The 23,765-nt window shown below is 44.7% G+C and overlaps 1 protein-coding gene across 5 annotated transcripts in view; it reads right to left on the bottom strand.

Moving 5' to 3' along the window:
* Positions 1-23,765, bottom strand: part of Metap1d (methionyl aminopeptidase type 1D, mitochondrial) — a 68,400-nt gene that overhangs the window by 44,112 nt on the left and 523 nt on the right. Inside the window, exon 1 of one of the 5 annotated variants that reach the window (XM_087900052.1) lies at positions 12,296-12,314. The exons of the other annotated variants lie outside the window; for them this stretch is intronic. The gene's annotated coding sequence lies outside the window, so the exon portion shown is untranslated. Of the gene's footprint in view, positions 1-12,295; positions 12,315-23,765 lie in introns of those variants that run through there. 5 annotated transcript variants of the gene reach the window in all.

Here is a 23,765-nt window from a genome sequence, read left to right as displayed (position 1 = left end):
CTCTCTGTCCCCATCTCCCTTACCGTGTGTGTGTGTGTGTGTGTGTGTGTGTGTGTGTGTGTGTGTGGTAGTTGTAGTAAGAAGGAGCTGCTTGTTCATCCTGGCCACCCAGAACCAAAATAACCACACAGAAACTATATTAATTAAAACACTGCTTGGCCCATTAGCTCTAGATTCTTATTGGATTACTCATATTAATTTAAGCAATTTCTATTAATCTGTATATCACCACGAGGTAGTGGCCTACCAGCAAAGTTTCAGCATCTATTTCTGGTGGCAGCCCCATAGTGTCTCCCTGACTTTGCCCTTCTTTCTCCCAGCATTCAGTCCAGCTTTCCCTGCCTACCTAAGTTCTGCCTGCTACAGGTCCAAAGCAGTTTCTTTATTCATTAATGGTAATCACAGCACACAGAGGGGACTCCCACATCAGGTGGTGGTGTTTCAAACAGGGTTTCTCTACGTAGCCTTAGCTGTAGGTGTCCTGAAACTTGTTCTGTAAACCAGGCTGACTTTGAACTCAGAGATCCACTTGCTTCTGCCTCCTCAGTGCTGAGATTAAGGGCTTTCATCACCACACCTGACTCAATGTGTGTGTGTGTGTGTGTGTGTGTGTGTGTGTGTGTGTGTGTGTGTGTTTCTATACAAGGTTGCTCTGTGTAACAGCCTTGACTGTCCTACAACTTGCTTTATAAACCAGGCTGGCCTTGAACTCAGAGATCTGCCTGCCTCTGTTTCCCAAGTGCTGAAATTAAAGGAATTCGCCTCCACCTCCTGCCCTTCAAAATATATTTTTAGTGCACTTAAACTTTTGTTTTTGAGACAATGTCTTGAGCTGGAGAGATGGCTCAGTCATTAAAGGCTAGGTGAACAACCAAAAATATTAGAGACAAGGTCTCATTTTGTAACACATGCTTGCCTAGAATTCATTATGTAGACCAGGCTGACCTCAAATATAATATTCCTCCTGCTTCCATTTCCCAAGCACTAAGATTATAGACATGAGCCACCATACCCAGCAATATTTTAAAGTTATTGAACTGAATTCATGTTTACAATGAGATTTAAAAGCAGGTAGTCCTTTTAATTTCTCGTCATAACTTTTAATGTTTATATATCCATCTGTCCAGCAGTTCGCAGCAAAATAAACTCATTTTTCTCTATAAATCTTCCTTTCAGAGACACCCAAGATATTAATGACAAAACAAGGACCAGACTGCAGATCACAGACAGGATGGGGTCATCTCACACACACACACACACACACACACACACGCGCGCGCGCGCACACACACGTACGCACACACACAGTGCGGAGCGGGGAGGGCTGGAGCTTGCCTATCTGTAGGGTAAAGTCTGCTTGAGGATAATCACGGAGGTTCCTGCTCAGAGCTCTATAATCACGGAGGTTCCTGCTCAGAGCTCTAAGCGTTTGCCCCCAGCTTCTTGACCAGAGCTCCAGATTTTCACAATGGCCCACAAGGGCTGCAAAGTCTGGCCCCACCTCTGCCGCCTGCAAAGGCTCCATTCTGCAGTCTCTCTCTGCCCTCCAGCTATGGGGCCCCCTTTCTGATCCTCAGACACACTAAGCCCCTCTGTCTCCGTGTCTGCCCTTTCACCAGCTCCTCACATCCCTGGCTCACTCGCATCTTTCAGGCCTCGGCTCAAATGTCACGTCATCAGGGAGGCCTTCTGGATCACTCTCTAAAGTGGTCTTCCCAGTTATTCTTACCCCCTTCACTCTATCTCCCTCGAAGCCTTTCACCCATTTTGCAGTTATGTTTATTTGCCCAAGTGTGTCTCACTGGCGCCCCAACAGCATGCTGGCCCCGCTGGGCACTTACCCAGCCTTGGGGGTGCAGCTTCTGGGATCTGACCCTCTCTTTCTTTACGACTCTCTAGTCACGTAAAATCCTTAAAACTGTGTACCTGGATTTTCTTCTTTCAGAGTCTTACTTTAAAATTTTGTGCTTTACTTTCTTGTTAAAAAGAACTATCCACAAGCCCAGAGACAACGGTAGGTTTGGTTTTGTTCAGTTGAGACAGGATCTCACTGTATATTTCCTGGCTGGTCTAGAACTCAGTATGTAGACCAGTGGGGACTTAAACTCGTAGAGACCCACCTGCCTCTTATAATAGTAAGGAGGAGAATGATTGAGGAAGACTTCTGTCATTGATCTCTAGCTTTTACATGCCTGTGCACGCACATGCACAGGCACACACCCACATGGACATGTACAGACACTATACACACATATACATACAACACCATAGATACACAAATGAAACTATGATATGAAAGCAAAAGCATTTCTACTTTCTGTAGCCCAAAGTAGATCTAAGGAGGCAGCTAAGGCGCCAGAGAAATAACTGTAAATGTTTTAAAAAGCTTAATAAAAAAAAAAATCTGTGATAGAGGGAGAGGTCCATGAACTACCAGGAGGACCCACCTCCCCATGCCAAAAAAAAAAGGAAGGAAAAAAGGAAGGAAGGAAGGAAGGAAGGGAGGAAGGAGGGAAGGAGGGAAGGAGGGAAGGAAGGAAGGAAGGAAGGAAGGAAGAAAGAAAGAAAGAAAGAAAGAAAGAAAGAAAGAAAGAAAGAAAGAAAGAAAAACTTGCTTATAACTTTTAACTGGGCATTGGTGGTGCACACCTTCAATGCCAGCACTCAGGAGGCAGAGGAAGGAGGATCTCTGTGAGTTCCAGGTCAGCCTAATCTACAGAGTGAGTTCCAGGACAGCCAAGGCTACACAATGAAACCCTGTTTTGAAAAACAAAAACAAACCAACAAGTAAACAGACAAAAAACCCTTTTTCCAGTCACAGTGGTTGACTCACCTATAATCTCAGCTCAAGACAACTGCTGCAAGGTTGAAGCCAAGCTAAGCAACATGGAGTTCCAGACTAGCTAGACTACAGCGCCTCCCTACCACAGAACAAACAAAATAGGAAATAGAGCGGATTCGGCAGTGACCATCAGATCATCTTATCAACATGATAAGAGGAGGATCAAACAAGTGCCCTGAAGAGATACACAGGAGAGCCACGTGGTGTGTTCTGAACAGAAACCCGAGCTTCAGCTGACAAAATTTAGGGAAGCAGTGATATCACTATGAGCTCGTGGGACACAGGAGTGAGAAAGGAGGTGATAGAGTGGGAAAAAAGTCAGCAAAACCGATATCTGGTCTCTTCAATAAACAAATCACAAAAAAAATAAAGAGGATGGAAAAAGAACCTAAAGACCAAGGACTAAAGATAGAGCCAATCAAATTCAATGTATGGCTGTGTTGGCCTCGATTCGAGCAGCTATTCTATGAAAAAAGACACAAGGAAGTCTAGACAGTGACATCATGGACACTAACTATATATATACATTTGTTGTTGTTTTTCGAGACAGGGTTTCTCTATGTAGCGCTTTTGTTGTCCCAGAACTCACTCTGTAAACCAGGTTGGCCTTGAAGTCAGAGATCCACCCGCCTCTTGCTTCCTGGGTGCTGAGATTAAAGGCGCGTATACCCCCATGCCCAGTTACAGAATATATTTTAAAGTACTTATACTCTAATATATTAGCAGTATCTACTAAAATATTTACAGATATGACACACCTAACACTGAATGCACACATTTATGAAGAAGGAATACATGATCGTTAGTTTTCAAAAATTTGCTTCAAATTCCACCAGAACCAAACTTACCCTTTGAATGCTTCAAGACTAACACACACACACACACACACACACACACACACACACACACACACACACACACACAAGTGTTTGTGGGTCCAGCGTATCTTAAAACAAGTTGTATTGGAGTGTAAGAGATAGCTTGGCATTCTGATAAAAGTGGAAGTGTTTATGGTCAAATCTCTGGGGCTGGCTGAAAACTGAGAGTCATTTTTCATTTGATAGGACCTTAGCATAGGAATATAGAAGGGAGTCACCTGCTCGCCGTTGGCGAACATTGGTATCAGAAGCCACCACCTTTTGCCACGGTGAGGGTTTGGAGGACAACTTTTCTCTGACCAGAGAGGTTACTGGCTGGGCTTTGCGGCTTAGGTTTCTCAGAATTCCTCTTATTTGTAAGACGTCCTTGGCATCCACCACTGGTAATGGTCTCAGCAGGTAGCCAGAGAATGTAGGAGGTGGGTGTCTTTTCTTGCTATATTCATATGCCTTCCCTTTTTTTTTGGTATTAACCCAAGTGTTCGTAATTGAATTAAGGGTGATTAAAGCTGAGATACACAGATCCTTAGTGAGCACAGCCAAGGGCTGTGGATGGCACGGGAGGCTTTATGTGTGCCAGGCAGGTGCTCTGCCAGAGCTTCAGCCCCAACATTTTAGTACAGAAAATGTCAGCCATCCGCAGACTAGGGGAATTTTACAGTGAGCACCCACATTTACTTCCTGGGCTCTATTATATTTCACTGTACTTGACCTTTTGGGCATTTCTAAACACCCCAGCATCTACCCATCTTTTCAGTTGCTCTGTTTTTGAACTCCTGGCCCTCCAGCTTCCCAAGAGCTAGGATTACAGGTGTAATCGCAACCACACCCAGCTCTTCTTTCCCTTTTCTTTCAGAGTGCATTCCAAAGTAACAGGAAGGCTCCCGAGCAGCTTGCCACATCTCAGCACCAACACCCTTGACCTGTCTGTAAGACTTCACTGTGCACTTACAGATCAGGGCTGGGCGGTGGGAGGAACAGTCTTTACAGCACATGTGTGTACAAACCCTTGGTGCACCATCTGGGGACGTCGGACATGTCCAAACGCCTAAAGAGATACAAGCTACTCCCAGGGTCGCAGGTGCTCTGTCTGCTGCATCCCAGCAAATCCCACCTCACACAGTACCCGTGGAAGTGGTGATCGGATGCTTCCGCATCCATGGGCGCGGGCAGGGCCTAGAACGATGGTAACATTTTCCCCAGTGGGATAACTCAGGGCGGAGAGAGGTTTGCGCTCTTTCTCAGATCACATCTACACAACACGGAAACAAAATCTCCAGGCCCTGAGCTTTGCTCTAATGCTTTGCCTTCTTGACTGGGTACCAAGTTTTCATTTCAAAACTTCTGAGTTAAACTGAAATGACTTCTGACTGGTTCCAAGCAAGTAGACATTTTTCCCCCATAACCTTTTATCAAGGCGAAACCTACAAGAATAGTTAGTATAGAGGAAAATAATCATGAATGCATTTAAAAGAGGCTAAAAATAATTCACATAGGAAATGCAATTATGTTTAATTACATTGGCTGGTAATATTCACCCTGCAATCTTAAAAAAAAAAAGTGTTTGAAATATACTCTCTGCAAGGAAAAGCCCCAGTCAGTTACACAGCTAAAAACCATATATTTGCTTAATATCTGAATTTTCATGACTTCAAATGTAACACAATCCAGGTTTCAAAAATTAATGACTATTATTTCTTAGGCATGCAAGCAAAGCAGGAAGATTATCCGGGATATTCTTGGGCTATCTGAAAACTACCAGTGAACGCCATCTTTTCTCTTATTTGTTTAATATCTGCTGTCACTCTTTCCATAAGCAGCAATCAGAAGATGTCAAACAAATTCTGCCTTTGCTGTGCGCACTGATAGATGCCTCTGCTTGTTTTTATTAAAAACAAAACAAAACAAAAATGTTCCCTCCCGTAATTACCAACCCTGGCGAAGTGGGGGCACTGCTGGGATGTTCAGCAGCCTCTGGGCAGGCAGAGAAGCCGGGAAAAAACCACAGAGCAAATGTGAATGCCGGAACACATTTTTCTTTGGCTCCCTTGGGGACCCTGTGACTCCGAGTCTTGGATTCCCTTAAAGGGAAAAGCAGGAGTGTGCATGGGGGCAGGGTGGGATCGTGTTTATCAGTCACAACAGTTCAGCTGGGCCGGGGTCCAGGGAGTCTGCGTGTCTAAATTTGATGAAACATAGGCGCCACCAGGTAACAGTAGTGGTCACGGAGCTTGCCAGGAACCTGTAACTCAAAACTAAAAAATGAAATTAAAGGACGACTCAGGCAGGCAATTTCTTTCTTCGGGATGCAATAATTGCAAGCTACAAAGTGGGAAGAACAGACAATGCTTTGTGTGTTCTTAAGGCTTCTTCGTAACGTAGCACAACATCTGGGCCAGAAAAATAGACACAAATATTTTCCCACTTGGGTTTCAATATGGAACTGGGATGTGTCAGCGGGCCTGCCCTCCCTTCCTCCCTTCCTCCGGACACCTTGGACACTAGGGCCTGTGGCGGGAGCTGAGGCCAGGGAGGTCTTGGGTGTATCCGGAGGGCAGGTACATGGGGCAATGGTGCGGGAGACACAGCCTGACCCTGTCCTGTCAATAAACCTTAACCCCTACCCTCGGGCCCCCGAGCTGCTTCTTCCTTGTCTAGCTGCTTCTATAATTGCTCTAAAAATGACTCTTCATTTAAAAGTACCTTTGTGTAAACACCCCACGGGAACCGACAGTCATCGGAATTAGCACTCAGTTCTAGTTTTTTTAAGAAGTACAAGCAAAGTCTTTCATTCTGGTGGGACTCTGAAAAACTGGTTTCATCCGCTGTGCGAAACAATACCCATGGCTCTCTGGCTTGCTCTGCGGGGGACATCAATTTTGACTTTTAAGATTGTTTACAATGAAACATTAAATCTTTTGATTAAGTTATTTGAGAGTAAAGACGGAGAAGTTAAGATGATCCCCCCACCCCCGAACCAAACTTCTTTTCTTTAAGCACCCCACAGTTTCACGCCTCATTCCAATAGGGCCCACTACCAATTCTGCGGGGATTCGTGTCCTTCTTACCTACACATGAACACAAAAATGAGCAAAAAAGTTCAGAAGGGGAGTGGAGGTGAGTTCTGGAGTAAAAGTTTATGTTGTTGAGGCTTGAGGCAGAGTCTCACAGAACCCCGGCTAAACTTCAGATTTCCGTGCAGCTGCGGATGACCTTGAGTTTCTCATTCGCTGGCCTCCACCTCCCAAATACCTGCATTACCGGCAGGTACCGCCGCAGCTGGTTTGTGTGATGTTGGGGGGTTGCACCCAGAGTTTTGTGCAAGGCTAGGCAAACATTCTACTAGCCAAGTTACATCTCCAGGTCCCTGTTATTGTTAATTTATAAAATTTCTATATGGTATTATTTGTGTATATACGTATGTATGATACATGTGTGTGGATGTGGGCAGGCATGCACCACCGTACATTTGTGGAGGTCAGAGGACAACTTCCAAGGATCAGCTCCCTCCTCCCACCAAGGGCTGTGGGGATTGAACTCATGTTATCAGGCCTGCGAGGCAAGCACTCTTACCCACTGAGCTACCCTGCCTGCCCTGTTGTTTTTAAGCAACAGATCAATTCAGTCTTGAATTGATCAGACAAGATCAGACAAGTCTTGAATTGAATTCAGACAAAAACAAAATATATTTTCGTAGTTTGTGGCTTCGTGTGTGTGTGTGTGTGTGTGTGTGTACACATTTATATCAACATAATTTTTGACTCCCTGGAAGCAATTCTCAGAGCCACTAGATTATTACCTTCCTACTGACAAAACGGAAAAGCCATTTGTTGTCAATTTTACAAAAGGCAACCAGACCTCAATTTTGCAAATCTCAAGTTCTCTTCTGATTGAGTATAGGCTAATTTCTGCCATTTAAAATGATTTACTTAAACAGCTCAAATGAAATAATTCTCTCTGGCAGTTTGTGTTGTTATTGCCGAGACACTGGGGACTGTGTACGCTGCAGGCTCTCAGGCCCTGGTCAGTCTCGGTGCTTTTATTTTACGTTTTTTTTTTTTTTTTTTTTTTTTTTTTTTTTTTTTTTTTTTTTTTTTTTTTTTTTGTCTTAGACTTACACTGTAGCCCAGGCAGGACTTGAACTTGTGATCCTCCCATTTTAGCCTTCCAAGAAACTGGGATTATAGTCCTCTACCAAAAGTCTGGTGTGCTGGCTAGTTTTATGTCAACTCGACACAAGTTAGAGACATATCTGAGAAGACAGAATCTTAACTGAGAAAATGTCTCTAAGATTGGCCTGTAGGCAAGTCTGTGGTAGATTTTCTTGCCGGTAATTGATGTGGGTCGGCCCCGCCCATTGTGGTGCCACACCTGTGCAGGTAGTTTTGGGTGCTATAAGCAAGCAGGCTGAGCCAGGCAGGTGTGGTGCATGCCTTTAATCCCAGCACGCAGGAGGCAGAGGTAGATAGATCTCTGTGAGTTCAAGGCCAGCCTGGTCTACAAAGTGTTCCAGGACATCCGGGGCTACGGAGTGAAACCCTGTCTCAGAGGAGGGGGAAGAAAGAAAGCAGGCCGCACAAGCTATGAGGAGTAAGCCAGGAAGCAGCACCCACCCATGCACGGTCCCTGTCAGTTTCTGACTCTGTGTCCCTGCCCTGACTCTCTCGGATGACACTGTGAGCTGTAAAATGAAATAAACCCCTTCCTCCTCAAGTCGCTTTTGGTCACAGCAATAAGAAAGTACCTAAGACACCTAGCTCTCTAGTGACGCCTTACTAAATACTGATGAAAGAATGAAAGCCTCCTCCGCTAGTCTACTTTCTCCATAGTACACTGTGTTTTGGAAATGTCCCTCGTATGCCCATGTGTTGAAGGAATGGTTATCAGCCTGTGCTACTGGGAAGTAGTAGAATCTATAAGAAGTGGAAAGATGTTTGGTTATACTGAAGTTGTGTGCTTAAACGGGATGTTGGGACCTGCAGTATTCTGAATTAGAATGGCCCCCAAAGGCTATTGATATAATTGAATGTTTGGTCTGCAGTTCATGGAACTGTTTGGGAAGGATTAGGAGATATGGTCTTATAGGAGGTTTGTCTTGGAATGAGCTCTGAGGTTTTAAAAGTCCATGTCCTGCCCAGCCAGCACTCCCTTTCTGCCTCCCTCCCTCCCTCCCTCCTCTCTCTGCCTTGTGGTTGTTGTCTCAACCCATAAGCTCTCAGCTTCTGCCCTAGCACCATGCCTGCCTGTGTGCCACCGCCAAGCTTGCTGCCATGACAGTCACGAACTAACCCTGAAGACCTCTTGGGCTTCCTCACATAAGACCTGACCTTTGCCCCAGGGCCTTTGGTATACACATTCTCACCACTTTAGGATTTTGACATATTATTCCTCTAACTTCAATAACCTTGTTCTTCAACCTTTAGGTCTTCTAAATTGTCACCTCCTCTTATCCTTTAAGATCTCAGTAGGTGGCCTCTCTCTGGGACCCACATTCACTGTGAGGGTCTGACCAAAGAGCCCTTAACACATTGGCTGTCATTGCTGTCATCATTGCTGTCGAATTCCTACTCTGAACCTTTTGAACCATCCACTAGGTTGCAAGCTCCCTGGAAACAAGGAATGTGACAATTTTATCACTGCATATAATGTTTGAGAAGTTAGAAATCTCTTACAAATAAAACAACCATGTATGAAGTAGATTAAGGGAAAAAAATGAGTAAAGATGACCTAAGTATGGTCTACGGGTAACAGCTGTCAGGGACTAACGATGTTACTTTGCCCATGGTTTAACAGGTGAGAGAGTTGCAGGTGACTTGAGGACTTGCAGTTCCTACCTCAGAAGCAGTTACAGCCCTGAGAACTACTGGACATCTGTCACTGGGTACAGGAAAAAGACTGCAGATTAGATCAAGGTTACCCCACAAAAGGAATGGTGAAACCAGAGTAAAGTGAAGAAGACAGAAGATTCCTAAGAACATTTCTGCCCTGCCCAAGATGTAGCAAAACTCTTTTCAGAGGCCAAAAAAGATGGTGGCTCAAACACATATCTGCTTTCACTGCTAATTCATTTGCTTATTTACTTACTTACCTTCATGGTGCTGGGGAATGAACCCAGAGATAAACTAGGCAAGTGCTCTACCACCGAGCCACACCCCAGCCCTGCCTCCCTTACAGATTAAGGCAGGAGCCCCAAGATCAGAAGACAGGAGAGGAGACAAGGGGTTAAAGAAAAAAAAGATCAGGAGCTGAAGAGCTCATGGTGGCTGGGAAATGACTCAGTAAACCAAGGAAAAGGAGCGCTGTCTGTGTGGTACAGCGAGGTGTGGATTCTGAGAAGCCAACTGGTGTCACCAGAACTCCAGACATAGGACAAAGTGACATAAAAATGACAGGCAGACAGAAGAATTTAAAACACAGAGGTCCCAAGACCTCACTGGATACAAAGGGGGTGAGACATTACCCTCTGACCTTTAAAAAAAAAAAAGACAGGGTTTCTCTGTGTAGCCCTGACTATCCTGGAACTCACTCTGAGGACCAGGTTGGCCTCAAACTCAGAGATCTGCCTGCCTCTGCTTCCCAAGTGCTGGGATTAAAGGTGTGCACCACTGCCTAGACCCTTTGACTGTTCTAACCAAAGACTGGGAAATTAGCCTCAGGAGGTGAGACAGGAAGTCTGGCTAGAATGCCAAGACAGTTGGACACGGGGCCCAGGGAGGAAGAGGAAGAGAGTGGTATTTTTCCACACTTTCCAACCCCTCTCTGACAGTCTTTAAATACACATTTCTAGAGGTGGAATTAAAAACTGAGCTAGGCTGGGTTTGCAGCTTTAGAACGTGTATTTACTGCCTTCGAGGCTTACTTCCCCAGCGCTTCAAAAACAATACCTTTACTTTTTAAAAAAAAATTTACGCATTTGGGTATTTTGCCAGGATGTGTTTGTGCACCACATGTATGCAGAGCCCATGGAGGTCAGTAAAGGGCATCAGATCACCTGGAACTGGAGTTACAAACATCTGTGAGCCACTTTGTGGGTGCTGGGAATTGAGTATGGATCCTCTGGAAGAACAGCCAGTGCTCTTAACTGTTGAGCCAGGTCTCCAACCCCCAATACCCTAATTTTTAAAAGTAAACGGCAAGCACCAAGAGTCACCAAGGGCAATACTTGCCAGCTGCATAGTTGGGGCATGTCATGTTTAAAATATTCAACCTGGGACTGAGGATGTAGCTTGCTTGGGAGCGTGCTTGCTTGGCATACATGAGACCCTGGGTTCAATTTTCCCATCATACAAAACCAAACAGTGAACCTCCTCAGCAAACATGAATCCTTTGAGGCATCCTAAAATAATCTCAATGTAATATGACCTGTTATTTGTGGTTTGTCTGTATTTTTTATTTTAGTTGCGCTGCGGATTGACCCTATGGCATCATGTATACTAGATAAGCACTTTACTACTGAGATCCACTCTCATCCTTGTAAATACATTCGCTGCAAATACATTTACAAGTCAGGACATCCTGCTTCATGACTACGCCTCCCTCCCGCAGTCAGCCTCGAGGTGAGTGGCCGCTTCCCCCTTTCTCACACATGGCCTCTCTCACAGGCAAACATGTCTCTTCTGCTCCTCATATCCGAGAGGACTGGCCACATGCTAGCTCCTTCCCCTCTACACCCACTCCTTCCCCACTCCCATCCTGTCTCTCAGAATTCCTCCTCACCCTCCAGGTTTACCACGTTAATTCTTCGTCTCTGCCTAATGGGGCCCTCGCCTGCCTTCCTGCACTTTCTTCTCAGACTCTTGAGACACATCTCCTTTGCTTTCACATTCTCTACCTCCTGACCTAATTTGAACCGTTGCTTAGGAAATCTGTTAAGGTGGTCTGAGGAAACAATTGGGGCAGATGCATAAATGCAGGACATGCGGAGACCAGGTGGCCAACCCAGGGTTCCCAGGCCTCCGTGGCGGGAGGGGTGGGCCTGAACTAAGGGATGGGGCCAGGGAAGCCTCTGCCAGAAGCCCAGTCCTGCTGCTCAACAGCCGGAGTGCCCACACAGGGGTGGCCTGGACAGGCTCTCAGAGTTGCCAGTTGGACAGACTGACCTAGACAATAATTAGGTCACGTTCAAGGTCTGCTGCACAGAACAAGACAGTTTCAGAGAAGGCTGAATCTCACCCTTACAGATTTTACTCCTAAGTTTTCTGGATTCGCAGACACGGTAAGGACTGAGAGGCCAGTCTGACCAGGTACTGAAAGTTGTGACACACAGAACCTTCTAATGAATTCTTTTATGAGCTTTTGGACCCAGGTATTTGGCACGCACAGGGGAATCTAGTAGGTATGCTTGATGAGGATCTGCACTGGGAAGGAATTTAAGATCAAGGTCAGGAGTGATTAATATACACACAGGAAGTCATCAACATTGAAGCAATATGAATCTCATTAAATCTTCAATAGCTTCCTATTGCCTGAAGGAACAGAGTGGTATTCTAATGATTAAAGCAATAGCATTAAAGTGGAAAACAGCATTAGAAAATTAATCTGGCCCTTACAAAAGAAGCTACCATCAAGTACTAACCATGAGCCTTCCTCCTCCACGTCTCCTCCACGTCTCCTCAGATGCGACTCTTCCTTAGCACCCCGTCTCCTCCCTAGCGGGAAGGTTTGGCCAAACTAACTGGTGACAGAGGGACTTGAGGCCTTCTTCCTCTTCCTCTTCCTCTAGCCTACTTAACAGATACTCCCCCATGGTGCAGCCATCTCACTGCTGCTCACAGCTGTCTGCCCTGCCTCCCAGTGTTCGGTGGCCCACGAAGCTTTCTCCTGCTGTGGCCCTCACTGTTTTTGTGTTTGCGGTGCCCTGCATTGCCCTCTGTAATCCTCTGAACAGCTGCTAGGCACAGAGCATGAAGTGGGGGGAAAATGACCGAGGGTGACAGAGCTGTTTCTTGAGACGGCCATTCTTGGACGGGTCAGCCCTGCACAGTGTCAGCCGGACGGGTCAGCCCTGCACAGTGTCAGCCGGCTGGCAGCGCGTCTGCCCAGGTGTCCCTTCGCCCTCATTTAGTTCTGTTTCGTATTACAGGAAAATCATATTCTTACCTATGATACAGGTGGACACGTGAGGCCCCAAAGGCAGAGATCACAGACTGAACTGAGAATTGAACTTGTGACATAGACTCTACATGGGATTATTTTTTTTCTATTTTATTTTTCCATTCAATTATTTCCTTCCCTCCTCCCAACTCCCTCCCGCTTCCCCATACCCTCTCCTCCCTCTTCTACCCTGCTTGAGAGAGGGCAGGAAACCCTGCCCTGTGAGAAGTCCAAGCCCCCCCCCCCCACATCCAGGTCTAGGGAGCTGTGCATCCATATAGACTAGAGTCCCAAAAAGCCAGAACATGGCATAAAAATAAGTCCTAGTGCCTTTATCAATGACTTCTCAGTCAGCCCCCATTGTCAGCCACAATCAGAGAGTCCAGTTTGATCACATGCTCGTTCAGACCCAGTCCAGCTGGATTTGGTGAGCTCCCATTAGAACAGGCACATTGCCTCAGTTGGTGGACCCCATGGAGCTACAGTTGTAGACAGTTGTAAGCTGCCACATGAGTGCTGGGAATTGACCCTTAACCCTGGGGTCATCTATCCAGCCCTATTTTCCTTTTAAATACAGGGCCTCATGTAGCCCAGACTGACCTCCAACTTGGCTATGTAGCCAAGGAAGAACAGAGTGCTAAGACCTCACTACATCCAGCACCCAGTTTCCCTGATGCTGGGGGTGGAGGCCAGAGCTTCATGGTAGGTGAGTACTCTACTAACAGAGTCACATCCTAGCTAACCCAGGCATGATCTCTTTAAACAATTCCGGTATCCCAGTAAGGCAGGTGAGCTTTCGCCACCATTTTACAAAGAACTCACAGAGGTGACCTAATGCACCCCAATACATAACTAGCACAGGCAGGAAGCTTGATTTGAGAACCCACACTTTTAGCTATTGTTTAAAGCCTGCCTATTTCGTGTGTGTGTGTGTGTGTGTGTGTGTGTGTGTGTGTGTGTATGTGATATTAGGGATCAAATCCATAACCTCATACATATTAGGTAAGTGCTCTACCACTGACCTACACATATCCACAGTCTTCACACTTCTACAATCAGAAATTACAGTGTTTTCACCCCTAGAAAAAGAACCCCCCGACTCTCCCTTCACTGTCTCAGAGGCAGAGGCTCCCTCCCCAGTTCCTAGGACTCTCCTCAGCTCTCTCTCTCTTACCTCTTTCAGGGCTTCTCTTCCTAGGAGGCATCCTGATCCTGAGATCTCCAGTGACCCTGCCTCCTTACCATTTTCTTTCTTTCCCACTTCTATGCATGGTCATTCTCTGTTTCAACATCAAAGCGAGGGCTGGAGCCATGGCTCAGCAGTTAAGAGCACTGGCTGCTTACAGAGAACCCGGGTTCCATTCGAAGCACCTACATGGCAGCTCACAATTGTCTGTAAATCCAGTCCCAAATGACTTGATGCTCTCTTTTGGGATCCGTGGGCATTGAACACATGTGCTACACAGATATATAGGCCAGCAAAACATCCACACACATAATTAATTAATTAATTAATGCAAGGGCTGGAGAGACAGCTCGGTCCGTAAGTATTCACTGCACAAGTGTGAGAATCAGAGTTCGAATCTCCAGTGCCTCCATCAGAAGCTGGGCGTAGTGTTACATTTGCAATGCTAGTGCTGGACATGCAGAGTTGGGCAGATCCTTGGAGTGTATTAGCTGTTCTTCCTAGCCAAACTGGTCAGTGCCAAGTTCAGTGAGAGACCCCGTCTCAAAAACTAAAGTGAAGAACAGTTGGGGAAGACAGCCAAAATCTACCTCTGGCCTCCGTGAGCACGTGTACACAAGTGTATGTGGTCACACACACACAGGCACACACACAAACTCAAGTGAACACACACACACTCATAGAAAGAGAGAGAGAGAGAGAGAGAGAGAGAGAGAGAGAGAGAGAGCCAGTGCTGGTGGGGCATACCGGTAATCTAGCTCCCAGGAGACTGAGACAAGAGAATCACAAGTTCAAGACCAGCCTGGGCTCAACAGTGAGAGCCTGTCTTAAAAAACAAAACAAACTTATGCCCACAAAAATCACATGCATAAATTATATACACAAATATCCCAAGCATCATTATTCATCATTGCTAAAAAAGCAGAAACAACACAAATGTCCATCAGCAGTTAAAGGGATAAACACAACATAATCTCTCTATATATTCTAATAAACATATCCTATGTATAGAAATATATATAATTTAAAAAAAGTTCTGCCAAATGCCTGAAAACATCATGCTATGTGTAAGAGGCCAATCACACAAGACTACATATTACATAATTACATGTACACGACATGTCCAAAGACTAGGGATGTGCTCAGTTGGTAAACTGCTTTCCTAGCATACACAAAGCCCTGGACTTGAACCTTAGCATCACATAAAGCAGGCATGGTGACTCACACTTGGAATCCCAGCCTTTGGGAGGTAGGCACAGGAACATTAGAAGTTCTAGGTCATCTTTAGCTACATATTGAGCGAGTTTGGGATCAGCCAGGGCCACATACGAGGTTCTAAAACAGAACAGAAGGCTAGTGGTTTTGAGTGCTACAGGGGACAGGCAGGCTGAGGACCGACGGCTATGGTAAAAGATGCTTGGGATGACGAGAATACAACTGGTCCTGGTGATGGTTGGACAAATTGGTGAATATATTTAAAAACCACTGCATTATACTCCCTCAATATGTGAATGGTGATGGTTATCAATGACTTCTCTAGAAAATTCTATTTTTAACAAACGGAAGTCACCATTTTTTGACAAAGAACAACAAAAAACCCAAATGAACAAAACCCCCACAGTTCTCTACAATGACTATCAATCATAAGTCTCCTTTCTTTTTCTTTTCTTTTATTCTTTTTTTTTTTAGTTTCTTTTCTTTCTAAAAATTTGCACCACACCTTTGTCTACCTCTTCATGGGCAAATTCACTCATTTTCAGTAGTTACCCCGACTTCCTCCTGAGAAGCTCTTCTGGATTCGGCTCTCCACCATATCTGTCAACCTCTTCTTGGCTGCTCTGGTGGCCCCTCTCCTGGGCCTTTTCAGGAAGCCGCCAGACCCCGCTGCTCTCGGGACCCCTTTTGTACCCATCTCCCCAAAGACCCTGCAGCCCTTGGGGCTCCTTTTGTACCCATTTTCCGCGATTATGCACCACTCTTCCCTGATTCTGCACTGCTGTTGAGCGGACTACAAAGGCCTTACCCAGTATATTCAGAGTCCTTGAACAGTAGATTAAAATGGAGACACACTCTCATTTCCCTGTCTCCCTGCTCACTGCTGCCTAGCTGATGACACCTGAGTTGGCCATCAGAGTTTCCCATGACCAGATCCTGACCTGTCTTCATCGCCTATGAATCCATTACACAAATCCTCTGTCCTAAACACGTCCTGAGTGTTTCTGTATCCTGGAAGTGTGTTTCCACCATCCTGCCTTAATGCCTTTGGAATGCCCTTCTCCCTAAATTGCTGACTGCCCTAATCACCCATCAGGACCTAGTTCAATTCTCACGTCTGTGAAGTAACAACTCCAGCTCTCTACTCCCCTCCGTCCCCTCCCCTGCTCCAGGAGCACCGTCACATCATGCTGTACTGCCGTACACGCTATGAGGCTTGTTCCTCCGATCAAACTCACAAAACTGCTTGCACCGTCCAAAGACGCTCTCACGAAGACACTCGAGGCTTTCCCTTCTACCCAGTTTTCTCCTCATGCCCCTGCTCTCTAGCCTCACTAGGAAATCTCATCTTTGAACACTTTTTTTTTTTTATTTCTTCCAGCGAGGGTCTAGCTATGTAGCTCTGGTTGTTCTGGAACTTACTATATAGACGAGGCTGGCCTCGGGACCTGCAGCGTTTCTGTTGCCTGCCACCGCCGGGGATCCGCAGCATTTTTATTAATCCATTACAGAGATCCACCTGCCTCTGCCATTCAGGGCTGGTGTAAAAGGTGTGCACCACTATGCCTGCCTTAGATACTTTTGTTTCTTCTTCAAACTAACGGTTCCTTCTGCTTTCAGGTTATTCAATCTAATAACAAAAGACACAGCTTTACACATCGCAGAGTTTTTGTGCTTACACAGCAGCTGGCCTTGGCTAACTCTGTAATTCATCTTCCCCTTGCCAAACTCATGCCTCCTCTTTCCTGTTCTTTCTCCAACACCCACCTGGAAAATCCCCGTTCTATCCAGCCCCCTACCTCATCCCTGCCTGCCGTCCCACAGACACTTAGCCTGGCTGGCCTTGAACTCACAGAGGTCTGCGCCGTGTACAGCACCACACCCAGCCCTTCTCCCTCTGTACTCAGACGTAAAAGGTGATACACACAGGATCAACAGACGGGGCACTGAAGTCTCTGTCATTTCAGTGAGTCTCAGTTCTGTTAGGCAAGCCTCCTCACTGGTTGCCAGTTTCTTACAGTACTTCCCAATCCTCCACCCCATTTCACCTGTAAACTCTAAAACAATGAAATGTAAATCAATGAAGACAAAGGGGGGCCCTCAGTTTTCCGTGTTATCTATTCCATGTGTCATTTCCTGACTCCTCAGAGAACAGGAGTCTGCCTGTCTTCCCTATATCTCAAATGCATGCCTCAGCTCAGCTCGGCTCACCCTGGTGTCCCACCCAGGTGGTCCTCAACCCCCCACCCAACCTCGGCTTTGGCTGCGTCTGAGCGCTTCCTCAACCTGCCTGGCCTGTGAATCCAGCAGCAATTCTAGGGTTTTCGGCAAGAAGCTCTCAGTCTCTCCTCCTGCCCTGACAAAGCTTTCTTTGTACTGGCAACCTCAGCTCCAGTCTAGCCGGCACAGCGACGCTCTCTCTCCAGTCTCTACCGAATGGTCAGCTGTGCCGGTTAGGTGTCTACACATGAGTCTTCTCCGCTGCAGTAACTGACTGACATGTCTGAGTCCCTCAAGGACTGAGTTCTTGTGAGGACAAGAACCAGATATTTCACGTTCAGGACACCATTACTGGCATCTCCTACCTAGGCTCCTTTTGTGTTTCCACAACGTTTAGACCAAACCTTTCCCCTTTTCTCTTTAACCTGTGCAGTAATACTTTATGATCAGAGAATACAGCTTATAATTTTTGGTGTTGTTGCTTTTAGAACTATTAAGGCTTCTATTGGCATGAGTTATCAAGTTTTATTCTATTTCATAAGTACCTGGGATTTTTTTTTTGGTTGTTGCTTTACACATATTTATAAAAATAAAAATAAAGGTAATATTAAACCCAAAGCATCAAATTTAATTAAGTCAAAATTACTAATTATACATTCTGAACTTCAATAACCTTATTGTATCTACTTGTCAACTCTCAATCCCCAAAGTAACTGTGGTTTTCATCAATTTTTCCTTTTATTTCTAAAAGCTCCTGCCTCGTGTATCTCAACACATTATTTGATTCATTATTAATAACTTTACCGTAGCATAATTAACTAGTCACTTTCCATTCAGTCATTCAAGAAAATTCTTCACTGAATTTTGTATGTCAGACATTATCCGAGGCATGTGACGTACGTCGGGAGAACAAAGGAGACACGAATCCTCGCAGCTCTCCCACTCCGCTGGAGACAGTGCCAGGCGATCAGGCTGACAAGGTCCGCTGGAGACGGTGCCAGGCGATCAGGCTGACAAGGAACACGACGATGTACAGTGCAGTGCAGGGCCTTCTGAGGCCTTGCGAGGGTTCGACTTTTACTCTGAGGGTTTTCAGCAAAAGAATGACAAGATCTGATTTACATTTTCATAAGATCAGTCAGTCTGCTAATGTTCACAATAGAACATAGAGGGCAAGGAAGGATAGAGACACAGAGGCCAGTACAACTGCATTAGTCCAAGGAAGAGAGGATACCGGTTAAAATCAGGTCATAACAGTGGGAGTGAGATTTAAAAAAAAAAAAAAAAGGTTTGGTTTCTGGGTGTATCTTTTCATTTATTTATCATTTTTTTGTTTTTCACGTTATTGTTAAATAGACAGGGTTTCTCTGTGTAGCCCTGGCTGTCCTGAAACTCGCTTTGTAGACCAGGCTGGCCTTGAACTCAGAGATTCACCTGCCTCTGCCTTCCTTCTGAGTGCTGGAATTAGAGGCATGCACCACTACCACTGGGCCCAATGAGTTTATTAAATAGATTTCTTAAGAGACTAAACACTGAAGAAGGAAAAAAAAAAAAAGAAATGAGGGTGATTGAAGGTTGATAAGAAATCTGATAATATCACATTGGGGCTGGGGAGTTGGTTCAGCAGGTAAAGCTATCCAAACATGAGGATGTGAGCTTGATCCTACACCCATGTAAAAAAGCTGAGCTCCTGGGTATGTGCCTGTAATCTCAGGGCACTGGTAGAAGGTGGGAGGGGCAAACAGAAGCAGTGAGAGACCCCGTCTCAAAAAAGGAAGATGGAACCAGGTGTGGTGGCTAACACCTTCAGTTTTAGCACTTGGAAAGCAGCAGCAAACAACTCCCTGAGTTCTAGGCCAGCCTGGTCTATATAGAGAAGTCCAGACCAGCCAGATCTACACGTAGTGAGACCCTATCTTTTTTGCTTGTTTGTTTTACGACAGGGTTTCTCTGTGTAACTGTCCTAGCTGTCCTGGAACTAGCTCTTGTAGACCAGGCTGATCTCAAACTCACAGAGATCCACCTGCCTCTGCCTCCCACAGAGATCCACCTGCCTCTGCCTCCCAAGTGCTGGGTGGTGTGTGCCACCACCGCCCAGCAAGAGACCCTGTCTTAAAGAAAAAGGTGATTAGTAATAAAGGAAGGATTCCCATTGTGAACCTCTGGCCTCCACAGGCTCACACACAGGTAAGCACACCCCACACATATTTATGTACATATAAATCATACATAAACACAAAATTTGTAAAAAGCTACATGGTATACTTTATATTGGTGAATTGTATGTCAAATACGCTGCTTTTTTTTAAATTGCCATCAGTTAGGCTGAGCATGGCGGCACATGGTATAACCTCAGCACTCAGGAGGCCTGCATGGGCTACAAAGCAAGACCCCACTTGAGAAACAAAATAATACAAACAAAACTTATTAACAACTAAGGTGAGAATGGGGGGAAAAGTACTTACTACAAATCCGGTCTCGGGGAAGTAAACATGTTGACTTTTAAAAAGAGAATATATATATTAAATATATATTTAAAATATATATATTTAAAAAGAGAATATTATATATAATATGTAATAATTTATATATATTTTAACATGTTGATTTTGAGATGTATATTAAGTGAAAATGTTCAGTAGGCAGTAGAAGCCACCCCTTACTGGTATCAGTAACCCCTGGAATCCTACAGCTTGATGGATGTTGTTTAGAGTCACGATCTTAATGACATTATTAAGGGACTGGTGAGTCTAGACACAGTCTGCAAACTACTTATAATCTGCTCAGTGTTAAAATTTCTGCCTTGCTTTTCACAGTGGATTCTTCTCTGTGAGCAAGTTTTGCCTTCTAGCTCAGTTCTGGAAACCTGGTAAAGGTGGGATGTCAGCTGTGACGCCAGGCAACACGATTTGTGATAGAAGCGACCGTGGTAGCTAGTTTTATGTCAACTTGACACATGCTGCCTCATCTGAGAGGCAGGGCCTCAGTTGAGAAAATGTCCCCATAAGATCAAGCTACAGGCAAAACTGTAGGGCATCTTCTTAATTAGTGATTAAGCCTGGGCCATTGCGGGTGGGGACACCCTAGGGCTGGTGGTCCTAGGTTCTATAAAAAAGCAGGCTGAGCAAGTCATGAGGAGCAAGCAATTAAGCAATACCCCTCTATGGCCTCTCATTTAGCTCCGGCCTCCAGGTTTCTGCCCTGTTTGAATTCCTGTCCTGACTTCCTTTAAAGACAAACAGAGCTAGGGAAGTGTAGGCCAAATAAACTATAGTGAGTTCTCCGTTAGTCTAGAATACATGAGATCCTGTCTAAAACCAAAACAAACCTTCTTCTATTTATGGCAGCATCACCGCTGTAAGAATTCCTCTGTATTAAGCAACCAGGCAAACGTGGACCAACCAGTTGTTGGCACTACACAGTGAAGTTGTGCAGAGGACATGAGTCTTAAAAGAAAACAAATTAATCACCCCCCATATTTCTGCTCTGCAAAACCTTCCCAAAGGTGGCACTGGGAAGTGAAGCCAGGAACCATCTGAGACTTGGCTAAGTCAGAGAGCAGAGGTTTTGATTCAAAAGCAGCTGGAAAAGAAGCACAGCACTCCACAAGTTTATTAAGACTAAGCTGCCGCTGACTGAGAGCTGAACCAATTCCAGAGTTTGCAGTTCTGGTAGATGTAGGAGCCCCAGGTTAGGTCCCAGAGCCAACACACTTCCCTGAGGAAACCTCACAAAGCCTCCCCAACCCCAACAGCATTCAGCTGAGACCCCAGAAAGTCTCTGGCTTAGGAGTTAAGAATCTCTCCTGCTAACAGAGTAAGACTGGGCCAATTCTATCTAACTGGGTGCCTGTCTTTGTAAATAAAGTTTTATTAGAACATAGCTATGCTCACTTGCACCTGGAAGAGTTGAGAAGTTGTAACTGATAGCTCATAAACGCCTAAGATACTACCTGGCCTTTACTGAACTCTACTTTGGAGTAAGGCTCCTTGTATTTTCCTGAAGAATAAGGGCAAACCCCAAAAAGATTTGTTCTAACAAAGAATACACCTGGCAGAATCAAACTACTGCCTAACACTCAACATATTGTAAAGAAAATCTTATGATCTCTAAAAGATATCCATTGTGTCTGGGCATGGTAGCACACACCTTTAATTCCAGCACTCAGGAAACAGAGGCAGTCAGATCGATGTGAGTTCGAGGCCAGCCTGATCTACATAGTGAGTTCCAGGATAGCTAGGGCTGTTATACAGAGAAATCCTGTCTCAAAAAAACAAGAAGAAAAAAAGATATCTATTGTGAGACATAAACAATTAAATATTACATGAGGGAGATGGCGAGATGACTCAGTGGTTAAGAGCACTGACTGCTCATCTGATTTCAGTTCCCAGAACCCACGTGGTGGCTCACAACTGTCTGTAACTCCAGTTCCAGGTGACCGACACCCATGGCAAAATACCAATGCATATAAAATAAAAATAAACAAAGTTTTAAAATATTACATGAAATATGACGCAGGAAAATGTAAATAATAATAACAAGAAGAAAAAGCTAATAAAACAGACTATGAGTAACCCAGATTTCAGGTGTTTAAAATAGCTGTTATGGGCTGGAAAGATGGCTCAGTAGTTAAGAACATTTACTGCTCTTGCAGATATTGCCAGTTGGATTGCCATAATGCCTAGCTTGGGACTCACAATTCTAACTCCAGTTTCAGGGGATCTGACTCCCTCTGGCCTCATCAGGTACCTGCATATATGTGGTGCACGTAAATTCATGCAGGAACACACACATGCACATAAATAAATAAAAACTAAATCTTTTTTTAAAGTTGTTATGTTTACTGGGTGGGGTAGCACATGCTTGTAATCTCAATTTTTTGGAGAAGGCAGAAGGACCAAAAATTCAAGACCATCCTACAGAAGACACTTGTTAGGACAGTTGTTAGAAACTTCTACTAATGAGTGAATGGCTGGGAAATTTGAACAAGGAAACAGTGGGGCGGGGAAATGCCCAGTACTGTGGTCCACACCTCTAATCTCAGCACACAGGAGGTAGAGGCAAGAGGATCAGAGTTCAAGGACACCTTGGACTATAAGAGACTCTGTCTTAAACGAATAGCTAAATGGCAATTCTAGAAATAAGTACAATATATATGAGGTGGAGTGGGATTTTCTGTCTTTTTTGTCTTTTATTTCCTTTTGTGGGGCTGGGGTTGAAACCCCAAACCTGGGCCTCAAGGGTGTTAACCACTGAGCTACACTCCCAATCCTTCAGCTTATTCTTCAGAGATACACAGTGAAAAGAATCTACAAATGAAGAGATATATACCTAGGACATAGTTTGAAATAATACAGTTGGGGGAAGGTAATGTGGCTGGGGAGGAGGAGGAATAAGTGTCTCTAAACATATGGTTTGCAGGTAGATGATACATACGCAGAGTTTGCTGCTTTGTTCTCTGTCTTCTCTGCGTTTGAAACTTCTCACATTAAAAACATTTCAAAGGCTAAAAAAAAAAAGAAAATCTATTCTTCACAATAACAAGTTGTTTTAAGTGTAAAAGATTATTCAAGTGATGCTGTGTGCATATAATGATTGACTCACTCTTGCCCAAATCTCTAAAATTTGTTACACACTGCATATTTTCTCAATTTTTGAATGCTTTGGAGAAGATAGGCATTTCATAAAAGCTGAGTGTTTTATTTCACGAAACTGAAGGTATGCCATTCCTTGTATGTATTATAAACTTACATACACATATACACACAAATACAGGTATCTGACTTCACAAGAAGGGGTTAGTTTAAGCTAAACTGGACAGGTGAGATGACTCACTGGTAAAGGCACTTACCACCAAACCTGATGACCTGAGTTCAACCTCTGAAACCCAGAACGACGGAAAGAGAACTCCCTGAGGTTCTCCAATGACCTTTATATGTGCACATTGGCACCTGATTGAGCACACACTTATCCAATAAACAGACAAATACATGCAATTTTAAACATAAATGAATTGTCCTACAACTTGGTTTTTCCAAACAATATATTTTGAGGATACTGTTCCATGTCAAAGTCAACATTTTTATGCTTCCTTAGATACACATATACACACAAAGATGTCGGTATATCTGATTTCACACAAGACTGTATTAAGTTAACCTGAGCTGGTGAGGTGGCTCGGAAGGCATATAATAAGTGCTGGGTGTCACTATGAAAATATTTACCTCCTAAAACCGTTCCTATCGGCCTGGCACTTAAGTAGTCCCTTAAGTCGTTGGTGCTGTTTTCCTCGTCCTTGAACCAGTTTCTGAGTTCTTTCCAGAAAAGAATC

This window comes from Myodes glareolus, chromosome 21 (genome assembly GCF_982192425.1).
Source record: "Myodes glareolus chromosome 21, mMyoGla1.1, whole genome shotgun sequence".
Taxonomy (NCBI): domain Eukaryota; kingdom Metazoa; phylum Chordata; class Mammalia; order Rodentia; family Cricetidae; genus Myodes; species Myodes glareolus.
The sequence above is the reverse complement of the archived record's forward strand: the minus strand, read 5'-3'. Positions and strand labels throughout refer to the sequence as shown.